Consider the following 17,940-nt stretch of genomic DNA (forward strand, 5'->3'; position numbering starts at 1 on the left):
CCCTAGTTACTGCTGCTCATCACGTAACACAAAACCAACAGCAAAATTGTGTTCTGCAAGGTAACAACTACATTAATAGTCATGAACCCCTACACAACAAGGCAAGAAAGATGGAGCAAACATCCATTAGCACTTTCAGTGTAATTCCAAATGTGTCTATTTTGGCTCAAAGATAGCTCACATGGTTAGCTATGATGCGCATCCATACTTTCCACATGGATTTTGTATAAAAGGTCACTTTCATTCATGATTTGAGAGTATTGCAGAGGATTGTACTCCGTACCCTTTGTCCGTCTGTTTGGATTTTGACCCCGCGCAGTCCTTGCAACACCTCAGACAGATGGGCTGAAAAACTGGCCACACCGAGGTGTTATAAACGCAAGCAGCTACGGCACACCACGTGAGAACTTCCCACTGGGTCACCGTAAAAGAAACACACACAAGCGGTAACCATAAAACACACACACACACACACACACACATGAACACACATGCATGCATGCGCACGCACACACACACTAAGTCAAAGCAATGCGCCTTGTCACAATGCAAATCAAGAGCTCATGGATGTAACAACCTTTCTTTTTTAAGCCATCTTGTCTTATAATAACTAGAAATAACATTTGAGGTTATCTCTGTGGACTTAACCGAAGCATCCAGTCTGGCCACACTTCTCATTCTGAACAGTATGTTTTGCTTAGTCTATCCTGAGACACACAATTCGGAAGACTTCCAGCTTGTACATGCAAACATAGATGTTGTTAGAAGAGGTCATCAGAAAGGAAAGGTCATTTGTGTGTTTACGTGTGTGTGTGTGTGTGTGTGTGTGTGTGTGTGTGTGTGTGTGTGTGTGTATGTATGTGTGTGTGTGTGGGTGTGAGAGAGAGAGAGAGAGAGAAAGAAAGAGAGAGAGAGAGAGAGAGAGAGAGAGAGAGTGCGCGCGTGATTCATGCTCATCAGTAGGCCGGGGCCTCCCCTTTGTGCAGTGAGGGATTCTGTTTGCTCAAGCAGTTGCCTGGCAACTTGACGTCATAAGTGAGTGCAGCAAGAAAACAGACTGTAAAATGGGGTGGTGTGCTTCTGTTCCTCGTGAGCATGTTTCTGTGTGTCTGTGTGAATTTGGTGTGTGTGTGTGCATCAGTCAAATGTTGAGATGAAACTGCACTGACAACCAAATGATAATGCAGGAGTTGAATACCACGTATAATAGCACACAGTGTCAAGTTCATGGTGAATGAACCGTAAACACTGCAAGACACTTTGATATCTGGACATGCCATCTTGGATTTCTTAGGATGAAAGCTTTTTCTCGTGTGTGCACTCCTTTGGAAAGGAAATAAAGTCACAAGGTCACGGACATGTATGGGTCACAATCCATTCCCCATCCTCTTCCTGTGCTCGTCCAAACATAGATCTGACAAAGTCTCCTTTTGTAAATCATCTTAATTGTTTATGACATTAAAAAAAAAAAAAAACACACCCCTTGCAGAAATAGTTCCACCTAGATGGATTCTACACTCTCACCATTAACAAACGTCTGTGATGGCTTTACAGTCAAGGAGTTGCCCTTGTTATTTACCATCATAGGCTGACATTTGTATTTATGCTGCCACAAACTGATCCAAAGCATTTGGCAAATGAGCAAGGCACAGTGTAATCCTATGGTCAACATTATGCTGTTAGAGTTTAGTGTGTTAGTGTCTAATGACCTGTTTTCAAGAAGGTGGATATGAGCATAATGACCAGGATGTCTTTGTAAATGAATCAGCGTTCAGGTCTGTAAAATCACATCTTCTCCATCTGAGTGTACCACCAAGCAACCTAAGCACTGACTCACCATATCTCTCTCTGTAGAGAGACACACTCTCTTTCAGATACACACACACACACACACACACACACACACACACACACACACACACACACACATACACACACACACACACACACACACACACACACACACACCCGTAGATACACATGGACACACAAATGCAGGCAAACAAAATGGAAAATGTTACCGGTACGAAAGTGCACCCGTCTATTTCCGAATGCAGCCCCTGCCAAAGATAGAGCTGTCCTAACAGACTTAATGGTGTTGTGGTGCATCATGACACATGCATCCATTTAAAAAAGAAAGGGAGCGGAGGGCGAGAGAGAGAGAGAAAGAGAGGGAGAGGGGGAGAGAGAGAGACAGTGACCAAGAGACAGAGAGAGAGTGAGGGGAGAGATCCCCTGTCTAGAAACCCTGTGCTGACATTAACCAGGTCTGCCTGGCAGTTTGCTCATTCTCTCATTTCTCTCTCTCTCCCCCCCCCCCTCTCTCTAGAAAAACAAGCTCAGCTTTTCATGGCCCCGGATTTCGGTGAGGGGATGTCGGCTCTCTCTGTGTGGTGGACAAGCAGGAGTTTGGACTGACTTCACCCTAGCGATGTATCTCTCCCTCAGCATGGCTGGCATTTTAGGGGCTGCTGCAGGGACATTACACCCCCCGCCCCCCCCCCACTCCACACACACACAAACACTCACTCACATACACACACTCACTCACATACACACACTCTCCACATCAAATCCCCTACCTCAACTGCTGGGCTCATCTCAAATCATTTGTGCTTTGCTCTTGCAGGGGCCTTAACAATATCTCATTAGGGATTAGGGAGAGGTGTATTTCCTCTCTGCCCAATAAACGATGAATGTTTCATGGCTCGTCTTAGTCCGATCGTATCTCTCACACTCCGCCTCGGTCCCAATCGAACCGAACGTTCCCAACACAATTTAGCACTCCCTGCGCCACTGACACTGCCATAGTGCTGGCTGGAGTATTTGTGTCTGCTGTGCTCATGCCTCTGTCTCTCTGGTGATCCAGTGTTGTTACATGCCTCACTCTCCGCAACATAGCTGCGCCTCATTTAGAATTAATGTGACCATGACCCCCTGACCGCACACACACAAACACACACACACACTCACACAGTCTTTATCCTTGTATCACCGTCTCACTAACCAACATATATATGTATAAATCACTAGTATGGTAGACACAATCACATACTTCCCTTACACACACTGACATACCACCCCCCCCCCCCACCCCCCCCCCCACACACACACACACACACACACACACTGTGACTCCTATTCCATGTATAGCCCACCGGATTTCCCTCTGTTTTTACAGGTCAATCATTTAGCGAGGCCAGTGACTCAGAGAGCTTTTGCCTTGTCCTTAGCATCTGCCGTGTCTGGTTATTGCGCTCCCACACGCTGAGAGAGAGAGAGAGAGAGAGAGAGAGAGAGAGAGAGAGAGAGAGAGAGAGAGAGAGAGAGACAGAGAGAGGCGTTAGGCGCCTCAGCTCTGGCTCCTTGAAACTCTCCAATTGAATCAGCAGAGGCACCTTCTGACTTGTGATTGGATTAGGAGCGATGCGGCACCCACTGCTGTCCCCGAGGAAAAAGAGCTCGACTAACTGCCATTACACCCACATCGTGCACCCGTGGCACGTCCCCCCTCGGGAGGGTGTCACAGCATCAACATTACTGGTCCTCTGATTTCAACACAACGGTCAAACACGGAAACTTGTCATCGTTTTTGTGACCCGGTTCAGATTTTCCTCAGTAGACAGTGCTCACACTGTCTGTCTCTACTGAGGGTGCTGTTTGATATTTGAGTGCCATGATACTTCCTATAACAGCTATGGTCAAAAGTCAAAATCCACATTTTGCACAAAGGGCGACTGGAGTGCTTGGTGTAATACGATGCAGTGCTATTGCGATAATCAGCACAAGGAAGGAGACCTGACGGAACAGAGAGGTCACATCGATTTTGATCTGATATTACAACTGCTATTCTAACCGTCTGTTGCATGGGCTCTAAAGCCTAGATAATAACACTCATGTCTTAATAGCACTCATGTTCTTCAGGCATTTTATAAATATTCATTCATCTATAATTACAGCATAATGTGGAGAAAAGTCCTAAATTTAACATAAGATTGAAAAAGCATTCACACAGATCTATATTTAGAGATTTATTTACATTTAGGTCCATATTCAAGACAATGAGGATAAAAAACTTTTACGAGGATGAAGATAATGAAAATACTGATGATGACTAAATTGATAATGAGGATGGAAATGCTGAATAATTTACACTTTTCTTGACAGTAAGAGCAGTATGCAGACCAGAGGGATCACACATGTGAAAGTTTAATGTTTTGCATAAAAATCTAATTTAACACACTAGACCTCTCTCTAGTCATCAGTCTTATTTAAAATTTTATATAACAGAAAACTTATTAAAGAAGAAATTGATGAATACAATGAGGATGAAAAATTAGTTAACCAGTCCGAAAACAGCACAGCTTGACCTGCCTGTTCAATAGTTTAACAAATATCAGAAACTGACATTTGATCATAAATTTCAAAAAATGTACCAAATGAGATGTGACTGATTTCGACTGGCTCAGATGAGGCTATCCTCCCTTGTCCTTTCCAGTAATGCAAACACAGGTGCTTTGACGTGGCTTCAACACGGCCTAGATAAATATGTTTTTCCTTCTTTTTTTAGCGGCCGAAATGTTTAACTATTCCCTCGAGATGTGTCTGCGAGACATTCCAACTTAGTCTCCGGTCTCTGAGCCTGAGTGTAACAAGCGCCTGGCTATACCAATCACAGGCTCAATAGAGCATGTAAAAACTGTTGCACCGTCACATATGCGCTGCAACAACCCCCTCCCCCCCCCCCGAATATCTTTGTTTCGCTATGGCAAAATGCAAAGCAATGGCACCACCTGGTCTTCATGCATTTTCCCTTTGCCCACTTACAGCATGCCTCTCTCTCTCTTTCTCACACACACACACACACACACACACACACACACACACACACACACACACACACACACACACACACACACACACACACACACACACACAATAGTACACACATTGGCAAATACTTGTGCCATAACTGGTTAGAGTTTGCTGGGGAAGACAGCACTGCCAAATTAGGATGCTGATCACCGCGGAGATTAAAGCGTAGAGAAGGTTCTGTGTTGAATGTAACATGGATGACGTCATCCGTCTCCCGATGGGATGCAAAGCAGACATGGAGACGAAGCTGGTGCTGCTGCTTAAAAAAAGAGAAGGGCACTGAGCGAGGAGGTAGTGTGTATGTGTGTGTGTGTACGTACGGAAATGTGTGTGTATGTGTGTGTGTGTGTGTGTGTGTGTGTGTATGTATGTGTGTGTTCTGAAGGCCGCAATGAGACTAGCAATTATCTGTCATCGCTGTAACAAATAGTTTATACACAGTGACGCATATTAAAATGAATATTTGTTGCACAGAAATCACATGGAATTGCATGTGGTAAAACGAATGGGTTTTGTGCCGTTGTTTGTGCTGTTTGCTTGTATTTATATAGCCTTGTTTTCAAAAGACTCTTTGTGTATCTGGGAATGCTTCATACAGTACTTCATAGATGCCTCCACTACATCAGTGACACTGCCTCTCTATTGCTGCAATTGTCCCATAATTGGGTGTGGAACCCAGGAAGAGACAGAGAAGAACTGATAAGGAATTACCACACATCAGAGAGGAAGTGGATGATCGTGAGTGAGCGGATATCTGTTATGACAGACAAGCACTCCTCATGGACATCAGTCATACTGAGTGTCTTTCCACTGTTCATAAGGTCTGTGGCTTGAAGTGTATGCCTTTTAGGGTATGGTGTGGAATATGTGTTGAAGAAGCAGCATCCTGAAGGTGTGGAAGCCCAAGTGATTGATGTCATTATTGATTATGTGCCAAGCGTTGTACACAACATTGAAATAAGCAAGCATACACTTAGTAATGTAACTCACAAAGCTGTTTCACTGCGTGATGTCAATGTGTTGGTGTAGTCTAAATCACTTTGGCTTTATGAGTACTCAGGAATCAATGCAAGAAAATTGCTAAATGCAAGGTCGCAAACAATCCACTCCCAGTTAAGCCATATTTGGACATACAGTACTAAGGCTGTGTGAGTGCATTAGCAACACATTAGCACCGCCTCAAATTAGAGTCCAAGGTGGTGTATGTTGGTATGTCTACACACTCTCTGTCTAACACTTCAGAGCAATTGACGATTGTTGATTTGAGAAGAAAAAAGAATGTGTGAAATTAGAGGTGTAGATCTCTAGTAAATCAGTGGAAAATATGTGAAATGCCATCTTATGCAAGGTGTTTTGCAGTAATTACGACCTGGTGTTATGTATCCCCAGGCTGCTTTTGACTGACGGCAATGCTATCATGAACACCGGAGAACCCAATCTATGACAATGAAGACAAATAAGCGGTTACGTCAAACAAAATGTGGAGATGTAAGAAAAGGAAAAATAAACAGAAACTACTACCGACCACGTCATATTCATGGATTCACAGAGATAGATGTGTTATTTTTGGAGATAAATGAGTCAAAAGTTAAAACAAACACAGGAGATACTTCTCACACGTCTCATTAATCACATTTTACATACATAACTACACCATATCATTTTTCTTCGTCTCGTCTCTCATGCCAGTCTGTTAAGGGACACTGCCATGGTTCGGTCAAGTACACACACTACAGAATTTGAATTTGATTAATTTGATAACGTAGCTAAATGTGTTGAGTAAAAAAAACAATTCTAGTTAGTGATTGACATCAGAGGCATCCTCCGGTAAAGTCACAACATAATCTAATATGTGATACTTGGCTCTGGTCTAAATACTAAAAGGAGTCATAGCTTTCTCACTGTACAAGCACTTCAATTAGTTTTATATGTTCACACTGTTAATGTGTAACTAGGTGAACATCTTTAAATTTCTTCAGGCCACGGTGTGAATGGAGCTATTGTAGGCATTCCATCCCATTTAGAATAACAGGAATGAAAACAGGAATACGTTCTGAAAATGGTGAAAATTTAGGCCCATTCATATGTGACATAAAAGCATTTTCTACAGCATGACAGATCAGTTTCCATCCAGGCAGTGTGTCCCCATCCACAAAAGCACAGACGACGCAGCACACCACAACACAACCACATACAGAAACAGCTCCATCTCACTAGATACTACATACATATGCACAGCATGAACAGATTAATGTGTTACATGCTCTACAAAGCTAGAAGAAAGGATTGTTTAAACATGAAACTATTACTGGTACTGTCATCAAACCATCAAAGAACATAGATGATATTACCACAAGAAAAAGTGTATACCCCCCATCGTTAAAGCAGTCATAAACGGTAGGCTTGTTATTGAACTTCAATTTTTGTTGGGTGGAAGTTTTTGAAAAGCATGCAGCCCCTCACCGACAAACAACATGTCAAGGGGAAAAGGGAGGGAAAGAACCTATTTCTAGCAGCTATGACCTCACTAAATAATGAAATATTAGCTGTAATAACAAAACTCACGGGGACAGACGAAAGCTCAGACAAGTACAGAGCAGCATGAAATCAATTCCTCTGACACCTGCAGTGAATCCTATTCATTTGTTTGTCTGTGGCGCCTGCTTTAAATAACTTTGCATTTCTCCTCCACTCTGGAGCACTCCATCTCTTTTGAAAGCTTTAGGTCTACAAAGCTTTGCAACAGCTTGTGAAACTTGTGAGACAAGATCCGATCCAGAACATTTCAAAACATTTTTCAACCCACCCCACCCACGAAAAACAAAAAAAGTCTGTCAAGAAATTACAAGCGGATGTGTAGAGTGTGATTCTCTACAAGCACAAAGACAAAGACCACAGCATGCTGATTCTTATCTGCGCTGCATAAAACAATGTACACTGCTTACCACATCTCATCAAAAACTGATGTAGAGCCGTCATCCAGCAGCAAGCAAGGGCATACTGGGCATATGAGTAGCATAGCTACAATAAGCAAACTCATATTGAATCATTTGAAAGTACAGCAAACATATACAACTGTCTTTGACTATTTATTCATGTTTTAAATTCCAACATATTGGCAACATGATATTCACAGCTCATTTCTAATTAGGCTTCAAAATAACAATACAGGTGAAAGATACAACGTACACATTCATACTAACTGCTTACATATTGAGTAAACAGAATGTATGCAAGGGGCATTTTTCATGCCCAGTTTAAAAGCTATTTATTTAAAAGCTATAATTGTGCTCACACTATGTATATATTTAAAAGCTATAATTGTGCTCACAGTGGTTCACATGAAGGTACAGGCAGAGTGTGATTGTTTTGCATTTACTTAAGTTGAGGCCTCCACAGGGATGGCGTATCAAATACTCAGTGTTTGCTCTGAATATAGTGAGGGCTTTCCCAAATAAATGTAGCCTTATCGTATAAGAGACTATTTGGTCATTAAAAAAAAAACCTTCCATGGTGTTCAATGACAAATGTGCTGATATATCTAGAGAAAAGAAGCCAAGAATATCTATAGTCTGTTAGACGCATCCAAATTACATACACATAGGAAGAAACGTTCACCACTATTTTTAGGCACCTCACTGTAAAGTCACACAAGGCTAAGAGCCATTGCTATTTTTAAACTCACTATAAAGTGTACGGCCTGCCATGTCTTCTTTCTGCACATATTGAAAAACATGTGTGAAGGCTCATGCTCCCGTCTGCTTATTGTGATAAGTGATGAAGGAATGAAAGCATGCTCCTTTCCATGATAGGATGGTTTCGTTTCGGATGTTGTCTCAGGAGTCCACACCATGTTGTAAGTCGTTAAGCTGCCTTACACTGCGGTGCATGACGTCTTTACATGATGTACATTTACTTTTACGAACCTCATCAATTGCCTACATTTTGAAAGGGGACATGTTTGTGTAAAAAAAACAAAAAACAATTATGTTCAGTAAGGGGCAATTCCACCCATGTGTAAAATGCAGTTTAAAAACTACTATAAAGAAAAACACACTGCAGCCATGTCAAACATTTTCTGGAAAAAAACACCCCAAAAACATGCTGTTTCTCATTTTAGAAGCTTTGTCGAGTTACCACAAACACTACAATAATGTCTGATCTGAATCTGACCATGAGGTGAATGAGTCCATTGTCTTTGAGATGAGCTGAGTTTAAAAAGAAGAAGATCTCATCCGCATCAGCCAGCCAGCCAGATCTCCCTTACAGACATGGCTCGGCTCGCCTCGCACACAGCAGATTCTCACACCAGCAATCAGCACTTTTTTTTTATTTACTAGGCCGCTTACGCGTGACTTCGGTTAGTCCTAAACACTTTTTTGGCAGTTTTACACTCTGATGGTTTTAACCATCCTCTCAACGCAAAGCACAAACACAAACTCAAGGGTAATTCTAACTCAATCTGTTCATCTCTTTCTCTCTCTCTCTCCCTTTCCTTGCCCCCTCTCCTTTTCTCCAGCATTTACCCAGCATGGAAAGATCAGGGATATTTATGTGGGGGGGGGTGCTGAGTGTCATGGCAACGGGCAGAGTTTGATTTGAAATGGCAGTGAGATGATAAGACGCAGCCCAGTGAGACCAAGCTCCGCTCCGCTCCACTCTGAGAGGAACACCACAACAGGGTGTCTGGGGAACGGAATGGCCGTGGGCAGGGTAACTGGAGGCGATGGGGAGTCGTAGCTGGGTAGGCCAGTGCAGGCCAATTAAAAGAATATTTATAGAGGTGGTATTAAACCTAAACCCACTGGATGGTCAATTCACAAATCATGTGTTTAGGGAGAAGATATCTGCTGACAGACACTACTCCAGATGATGAGATTGCGATGATGGATATCACTGGTTAGTTGGCGCATTAGGGCCCCCGAGAGTTCTCTACCTTTGAATGTAAATTCAAAATCAGATATTAAATCATCATTTTAAAACATACATTTTTAAATTTCAATGTTTTCATTTTATGCTACTACAATATTAAAACGTTTTAACTATGACTTATTTTACTTCTCCGACCCCATAACTATCTGGAGGGAGTAAGGAGTGGAGTACACAATATGACACATTTCTTCCGCCTCAGTCTTGCTAACATTTTCTCATGTTGTTGTGGGTTGCTAGAGTAGACTAGACTTATGTCTGAATTAGCACCAGCAAAAATAATCATAAATTCTATAACAGCATGAGGGTATGTTATGTCTAAATAATATGAGAAATAAAGAACAATACAACGTTTTAATCCCTTCTGCATATTGGCAATGACATAGGCAACAGTATATTTGCCTGGAGAATCCTTAGTACTGCATCATGAATACTGTGGGGCCGGCCAACCACATATTTTACAGTGTGTATTTTCACATCCAATTCAAAGAAGAGGCCTGTTTTGAACAAATGCAAAATATATCATTTCTATCTTCTGTCTTTCTAAAGTTGCATTATTCCATTGAGAAAAACAATATACGACTGCACTCTGTGGTTTTCCCATGTACAGTAGATGTGTTATGTGAAATGTTTAGTGATCAACAATTTGCAGTATACCTCCATATCTTATACACCTATTGTAACTGCTCATCATTTACAAATGTTAAAATGTGGGCAGAATATGTACAACAATATTCTTTTGTACGTAGTAGCTACCTTGAAAACTGTGCATTCAACAGATGCACCCTTCAGGCTGCATTTTCCTGCTTGCTACTATATGAGTGATCATCTAGAGGAGCAACACGACGGCCCATTTTCAGACGGAGGCCAGCTTATTCATGTATTGATCTCCATGTCAGAGCAGGGCCGCTGAGGAGCCTGGGGGGTGGGGTTTGGGATACAAGCCACAGGGGTGCAGGAGTGGATCGCTAGTGAACCATTTCCCACATAAAACGCTGGCACATTCCAGCTCCTATTTATCATGGACATACACATGCAAGGGGAAAACTACTCTACAGAGTGACTTCCTCCACACACACACACAAACACACACACACACACACACACACACACACACACACACACACACACACACACACACACACACACACACACACACACACACACACACACACACAAACACACACACAGCGCATCATTCTCTCTTCATCCATCTCCCTCTCTCACTGTGTGTGTATGTGTGTGTTCTAGGGAATGTGAATTGCATCAATAAGCGGCCATAAAAGAGAGCCATCAGACCTGGTGGTGACAAGAAAGTGAGAGAGTGAGAAAGACAGAGAGAGAGATAGAGAGAGAATAGATAATGAAACAAGGGTATGAAACAAACAGCTTCCTGTCCTCACAGTAATCATATGCAGGGGCTAGAGAACCTTGCTGATCAAGGATTTCCGTCGAGGGACTGCGAAGAGATGGCACAGGAACCACCCAGGATGCTTGCGTGTCAGGGGTTAATTAAGTGAGGTAATTCCAGATCTGTCAAAGTCAGCTCTCCTGCTCATCAGGAGGGAGGCAGGGGAATTAAGGAGAGATGGTAGCGATGCGCCCAGAGCATCAGCCCATTTGGCATCTGTCACTTGGCTGTATTGATCTATTTCCATTGAAAAGGAAGAAGCGAGTGAGTCATTTCATTCGACAGAGCCCCACATTACTCACACACACAAGGGTGGAAAAGAAAGCATTTGGTGACCACCTCTCGGAGCAGCACCAGAGCATGCATAAATCTCCAGTGTCTGGACTATCACCAGCTGAAGCATTTAATAAACAGACGTAAAATGCCAGCGTTGTTGCAGTAAAATGTAATGCCGCCTTACGCATCAAACCAATGCAACAGAGATGTAAACAAGCCAGAAACTTGAAAGAGAGGATTGTTTTCAAAATGAAAGCTTACCACACATTCAATTATAGAGACATGCAGACATGTCTTTCCAAGAGAGAGAAGCAGACATGTCTTTCCATGTGCCTATCAGGGTATAAATCAGCCAGCCGATGTGCAATTACAAACGCAGCTTGTGCTCAGCATCAAAATACAGATGGAACATGGAGCATGAGAAACAGATGCATGATGCTTAACTGTCCATCAGTGAGCTGTTTAGGTGGACTCCCGGCGACAGATGTGGCATGAGAGAAAAAGAGAGAAAAACAGCTTGACACAAACAGAGGAGAGGAGAGTGAAAGAGAAAAATAGAGGGAATGTGAGGGAGAGAGAAAAATGTAAAAGGAACGTAAACACTCAAGCCTACCTCAGTGATGGTGTCTGCTCCTCGTGTCGATGTGAGAGTACAGGCTTCCTCCAGGCAGGGCATGGGGAGAGAGAGTGTGTGTGTGTGTGTTTGTATGTGTGTTGTGCGTCTCCGACTTGCAGTCTCCTACGAACAGGCTGGGTGCTAGAGACAGCCCAGCCGCGGTGGCAAAGCCCCTTCACTGAGTCGCCGTAACATCCCTCCCCTTCAGCATGAATTAATTAAGCCTTTTTTTCCCTCTTGCTTCCCTCTCTCTCTCTCTCTCTCTCTCTCTCTGTCTCTCTCCTTCCTGCTCTCTCGTGATTGTTCTACCCAACAGTTAGCTTTGTGGCTGTAGTCAGGTTAAAATGTCCCTGCACTTTCTTTTCTGACACGCTGTTTACACCGCGCCACTAGCACTCTATTGCTCTCCCCGCTCTCTCTCTCACACACACACACACTCGCTCAGTCTCTCTCTCTGCCTCTCCCTCCCACTCACGCTCTCGCTGTCTCGCTCTCTCTCTTTCCCTTACACGCACTCTTTCTCTCTCTCTCTCTCTCTCTATCCCTTACACGCGCTCTTTCTCTCTCTCTCTCTATCCCTCTCATCGACTGTGCAATGTCACAGTGCTTCAGAGAGCTGTCTCTACCTCATAAAGCACCAGCGCTTACTGTATGTCTCTATGCATCCGTCTCTCTCGTGCAGCTTCATGCTCCGGTTCCTCACCCATTACTCTGTGTTTCTTCACCTCTCTGTATGGAGACTTTTCAACCACGGTTTTTCATGCCCCCCCCCCCACTCTCCACTACAAGCTCTGACTAAAAGAAAGCAGAAAACACAAATCTTTAGTTTTCAAAAACTGGATCACAATAGGACATTCTCTAATATGTGAAAATTCTGATGTTGAAAATATCATTTTTTATCATAAATTATCAATTATCATAAATGTAATAGTGGGTATTTGAAATATATGGCAACATACATAAATATATCGGAACTCCCCCTATTACCGTCGGTCCCGTATTTCCACCGTCTTGCGTGTATGTGTCACTTACAATAATATCCATTTCTATACAAACCAAGACGGCGGATTCCTAAAGAAACGCAACCACCCACACCATAGGTGTATCTAAATTAGCTATGTACCAAAAATGACATTTTACCGTGACTCGAGGAGCTGTAAACAGTGTTGTAAGGCTGCGTGTACACATCCACTTGGAGCTCCAGTGGAATTTTAATTTCATGACAAGAATTCTTGGTCTAACCGTTCATGTGCCGTTGAAACGGCGTAAATAGGCGACCCATCAGGCCAGCACTATAACTCTGAGCGTGGTAAACAAAATCGGATATTTCAGGCAGTAAATGCTTCCGTTAAGAACCAAACCAGATTTTGTTCAAATCTACACACGTATGGCTACTGAAAAATGTAAGGTTCATTTAGCAAATGTTATTTTGAAGTGTTAAAAACGTTGTTTTAGAATTTCCAAACAAAAGTGGTGATAATTGGGGGCGTTACGATAGCTGAACTGGTGATTCCGGCAATTTCTGTCGGTAGGACAAAAACCCTGAAAACAATTGGTTCTACCTAGCTTTTCGAGTTGCGGCAGCCAATAGCTAGAGCTACCAGGCAGCTACAGTGCTACAGTCTGGAGGCATGTTCAGTCCCCATGAGCCCATATGTTCATTGAAAGTCAGTGAAATATGTTGAAATGCCTAACATAATTGTGTGAGTTCAGACTTGTGATAACTTTCCTATTCGATACAATGTTATTCTGTGGTAGAATATCTAAGTTATTATTCATGACAAATATAGTAGATATATGATATGGAGAACAGGAGTATAGTTCCCATCCGATTGCATAGGACAGATATGAGAATTGAACTTTATGTCTAAAAGTAAAAAGGAAGAATGTGTGAAGTTCAAATGACACTTTTCAAATGATACCTCTCAGTAAATGTCATATGTAATGACGTAAGTTGAGCAAAGGTCAGCCTAACAAAGTGTCGGCTGAAAGGGGGAGGGAGGGCGGTGGAGCTTATCAAATAAATTTTAGCCAGCTGTGATGCGAGCTAAGCTTTTGCAACTCTGTTGTTCTGCTGTTTAATTTGAGAAAAAGACAAAAGGCCAAAAATAGCAAAAGTGGACTCCACCCCTACAGCATGATCAAAAAACACACAGTTCTTGTCTGGCTAGAATTTTGGTTTGAGAGCCCCCCCCCCCCCCCCCTTTCAACAAAGCATTGTTACAAATCTTTGCACAACCAATTTACATAAGGATATTGACGTCAAACCACTCAGGACATATGAAAGCTTCCCACTGCTAATGTCATCATACAAAAACGTATATATAACAAAAGTTCATGATAAAAAAACATCTATTGTTCTTATAATGCTTGCTACACCTGAAGCAGCTAAACTAAAACAGCTGTCTGCAAAATGCTGTTGTACATAAAACATGCTATTTTACTTAAATGCAATGTTAAGTGCATTAGACAGGATTACTGGATAAGTACAGTGATTTCAACTGTCAAGCCAATAACAGCTGTGAAACATCAGGAATATCACATGTAACTAGAGGGGCACTTCCACCAAGGGCAATATCTGACCACAGCCAGACCTCTGCCAAAGGCCACATCTCACAAATGTGAGCGAAAGTGAAACAAACCTTGTTTAGGCGCTCCGTCTTGAAAATCAGTCAGGTTTTGCTTCATATTGCGCACAGACACAACAACAAAAGCAGACAAACGGAACTTCAGAAATATGACTTCCTTAATCTACTTAATGAAGTATCAGATTGCTGATGGGGGTGTTACTTTCAAAAGTCCTTTCATACTCCATTGGATCTGATAAGCATTGCGCCCGACATGAAAACAATATTAGCTCAGCAAACAACTCAACTAGCACTAATTTCACAGCAGAACCACATGTATTCCCAGGTGGTTTTATTTTGCGTGGAGGGACTTTCCTTGCAGTAAGACCATGTTCATTCAGAACAAGTATCTGTTACCAGGGGCATTATTGGGGAGACACTGGGGACCCCCCACACCCCTAAAAACCACAATGGAATTTTGGCATTATTAGAAATTGATTCAATCATAACAAACCATCGCAAGATCCTGGCGGAATCACAATTTTCAGAATAAAAAGACAATTACCGTTTTTCTCGATCGCTTTGATGCTTGTGTCAACTCTGACATCACATTTTCAAAACAGTTAACACCCATGTCTGAACAAAAGTACTCTGGCCAAAATGGCACATTTTGCTTGCAAAAGGCTCTTACTCTCTCAAAACACTTAAAACATGCAGCAAATTTTGCCTTCAAACAACAGATCCTGTCAATCATTACTGGACAATCAATCATTACTGGACAACAATATACAAAATATAGTTCTCAAAATGAGTTCTTTTATTATGTCTGTTCCATTTCTTTCTCATTTTTCTGATATCAGAAATAAACTGTGAAAAGACTAAATGTACTGAATAAAAAATAATTGTATTTATTCCTAAGATGTAACTGTCATTGATATGTAAGACCTACAGTAAGCATCTAGACAAGACAAATTTCATTGAACTACAACTTGTAATTTTTTATCAAAATAGACCTACAGTAAACACCTTGTACTGTTTTCATCACCAAATAGGTAATACAGTACTTTCTCTAAATGTGCCTTAGATCTATACTTGCAAATAGCAACACAGAACAGACATATATGGATAATATAATGATATATAATGGATATATAACGATTGCTGGTTGAAGAATTGTGCAAAGGAAATCTACACAGGTGTATCAGAGATTCAGACTTATGCAACAAATCTCTCCCACCTGTGAAAAGATGTTTTCCTTTTGTTTAGCATGGGGAAACCAATAAAGTTTGGGGTATTTGAATGACATCTGTGTTAACTGTTTTGCAAAAGGGTGTGAGAAATGTGTGAACCCAATGGAAACGTGTGAACATATTCGTAAGAGATGACTGCTGTGCAAAGAAGGTGTTCATGAAGACCAAGTGGATCCCAGTTTCTTTACACAGTAATCGAGAAAAACTGCTGGATTTCTAAGAATTTCTGCTGCAAATTCAATCAATTTTAGCTGCAATGATGACAGCAATCCCTGAAGGGACTGGTAATCCATACATGGATAACATTTAACATTTCAGTTTCACCTTAGTCAAAAGTGACATGTACTGTAGCCATTTTATGCTCAACCTCCCAGTTAACTAGTTATTTTCCTATTTGTCATTAGCAAGACTACGCATCCACCAAAGTGTACCAGTTAACTACAGTTATTTTCCTATTTGTCATTAGCAAGACTACGCATCCACCAAAGAGTACTGTATGCCTCAGCTGCAAGGTTCACTGTTACAACAAAGTTTTCCATTTTTATCTTCACACAGAATAATATCAGGGTACTTTATGGTGGCGAGAAGCACCAAGCACTGTCAGTTGAGACCAGCAACATTTTTTTTTTTCAATCACAAATGGACTGCTGTCACATTCAAAGTTACAAAGAGATAGGCCTACCTCTGGAAAGTTATCAGTGTGGCACTTTTTGTGTTTTCAAATGAGTTGTGCACTACACAAGGGGCCTTGGGCAACTCAGGAAATACCATTCTATTTTTACCCACTCACCCACACAGTTCCCTCTTTCTTCGCAGTGAGTAGCTCATCCGTCCACCTCCCTTGACCCATCTGCAGTGACATATCTCACCCCCTTAACGGACAGTTAAAAGGGGCAATCCCTGCAACGGACTCTGTAGGAGGAGTCCTCTCTGTGCTCCTTATGACTGCTAATGGAACAGAGATTGTGTGGGAGTCCTATGGCACGAGTTTAACTACATTTCTGTATGAACTTTCAGAAGTTCTGATGCAATATGGTCTGTATTGATACTCAAGTAAGGGTACAAAGGTTTTTGTATGAGGTTGCATGAGGTTGTCAGTTTCTTTTTTTCATATTGCAGTTATAATATAAATCATTTTCAGCCCATTAAATAGCTCTGGTTGTTGATCAACCACTGTGGAAAATCCTCTAACTACAACACAAGGAATTTAACACCTCTCCTAGCCTGGGTGCCAGCCGAACTTAGTCCCGCCCACAACATTTGAGGTCGGGAAGTTCGGTCTGGCATTGCTCCGTTGTGGAGCAACTATACTCGCCCCAAATCTGGCGGACCAATCAAATCGGGCTTTACGATGATGGACAGGTGAGCAACAGCGCCTCGTCTATCACGTCATCTGAGCACGCTTAGGTTGATTATGTTTGCAACAAAAACGCTGTGGCTAGAAGGAGACAGATGGCTTCTAAGACCCCATATGGAAAATGCATATTATTTCAATGAAGTTTTATCACTGAAAACGATTATTTATGAAAACTTTGGCCAAAGTTAAGATGTGGGAAAACTCATGGTTTCACTTTTATCAAGGGAAAACAGCGTGTTGCATTGTGACATGTTGTTCTCTTGTTCGTTTGAAATCTCTGATTGACCACCTGTTCGAGGGATTTGCGACAGCCTTTCCCAGCTGTTTATAACATATTTGTAGCATATCAGTGTTCAACAGAATTATTTTTAAAAACGGAGGGGATATAGGCTATCAGTTTTTTCCTAATAGCGTACCCTAGGCTACTACGTACAGTATCTCTTAGATTTCGCTAATGAGTGTTGTAGGAGATATTGACGGCACAATAACTTTTACAAAAGACCAGACAACAATGTAAAGGCATTTGTGGAGAAGAAGGATGGTTTGTCTGTTCTTCCTACATCTCACGGTACTGTAAGTTATTTCGTTGCTCTGATTGGTTAGGCATCCCCCCCCTGTATCGGTTGAAACACGCCCCATAATTACGTCCCAATGGAGCA

The 17,940-nt window shown here is 42.0% G+C and overlaps 1 protein-coding gene across 3 annotated transcripts in view; it reads right to left on the reverse strand.

Moving 5' to 3' along the window:
- LOC121697802 (diacylglycerol kinase beta) overlaps positions 1-12,546 on the reverse strand; it is a 90,360-nt gene extending 77,814 nt beyond the window's left edge. For 2 of the 3 annotated variants that reach the window (XM_042079548.1, XM_042079558.1), the window contains exon 1: positions 12,105-12,545. The gene's annotated coding sequence lies outside the window, so the exon portion shown is untranslated. Of the gene's footprint in view, positions 1-12,104 lie in introns of all 3 variants that reach the window. The other variant, XM_042079532.1, reaches the window with a different exon arrangement.
- Positions 12,547-17,940: the final 5,394 nt, after the last annotated feature.

Source organism: Alosa sapidissima, chromosome 2 (genome assembly GCF_018492685.1).
Source record: "Alosa sapidissima isolate fAloSap1 chromosome 2, fAloSap1.pri, whole genome shotgun sequence".
Classification (NCBI taxonomy): Eukaryota; Metazoa; Chordata; class Actinopteri; order Clupeiformes; family Clupeidae; genus Alosa; species Alosa sapidissima.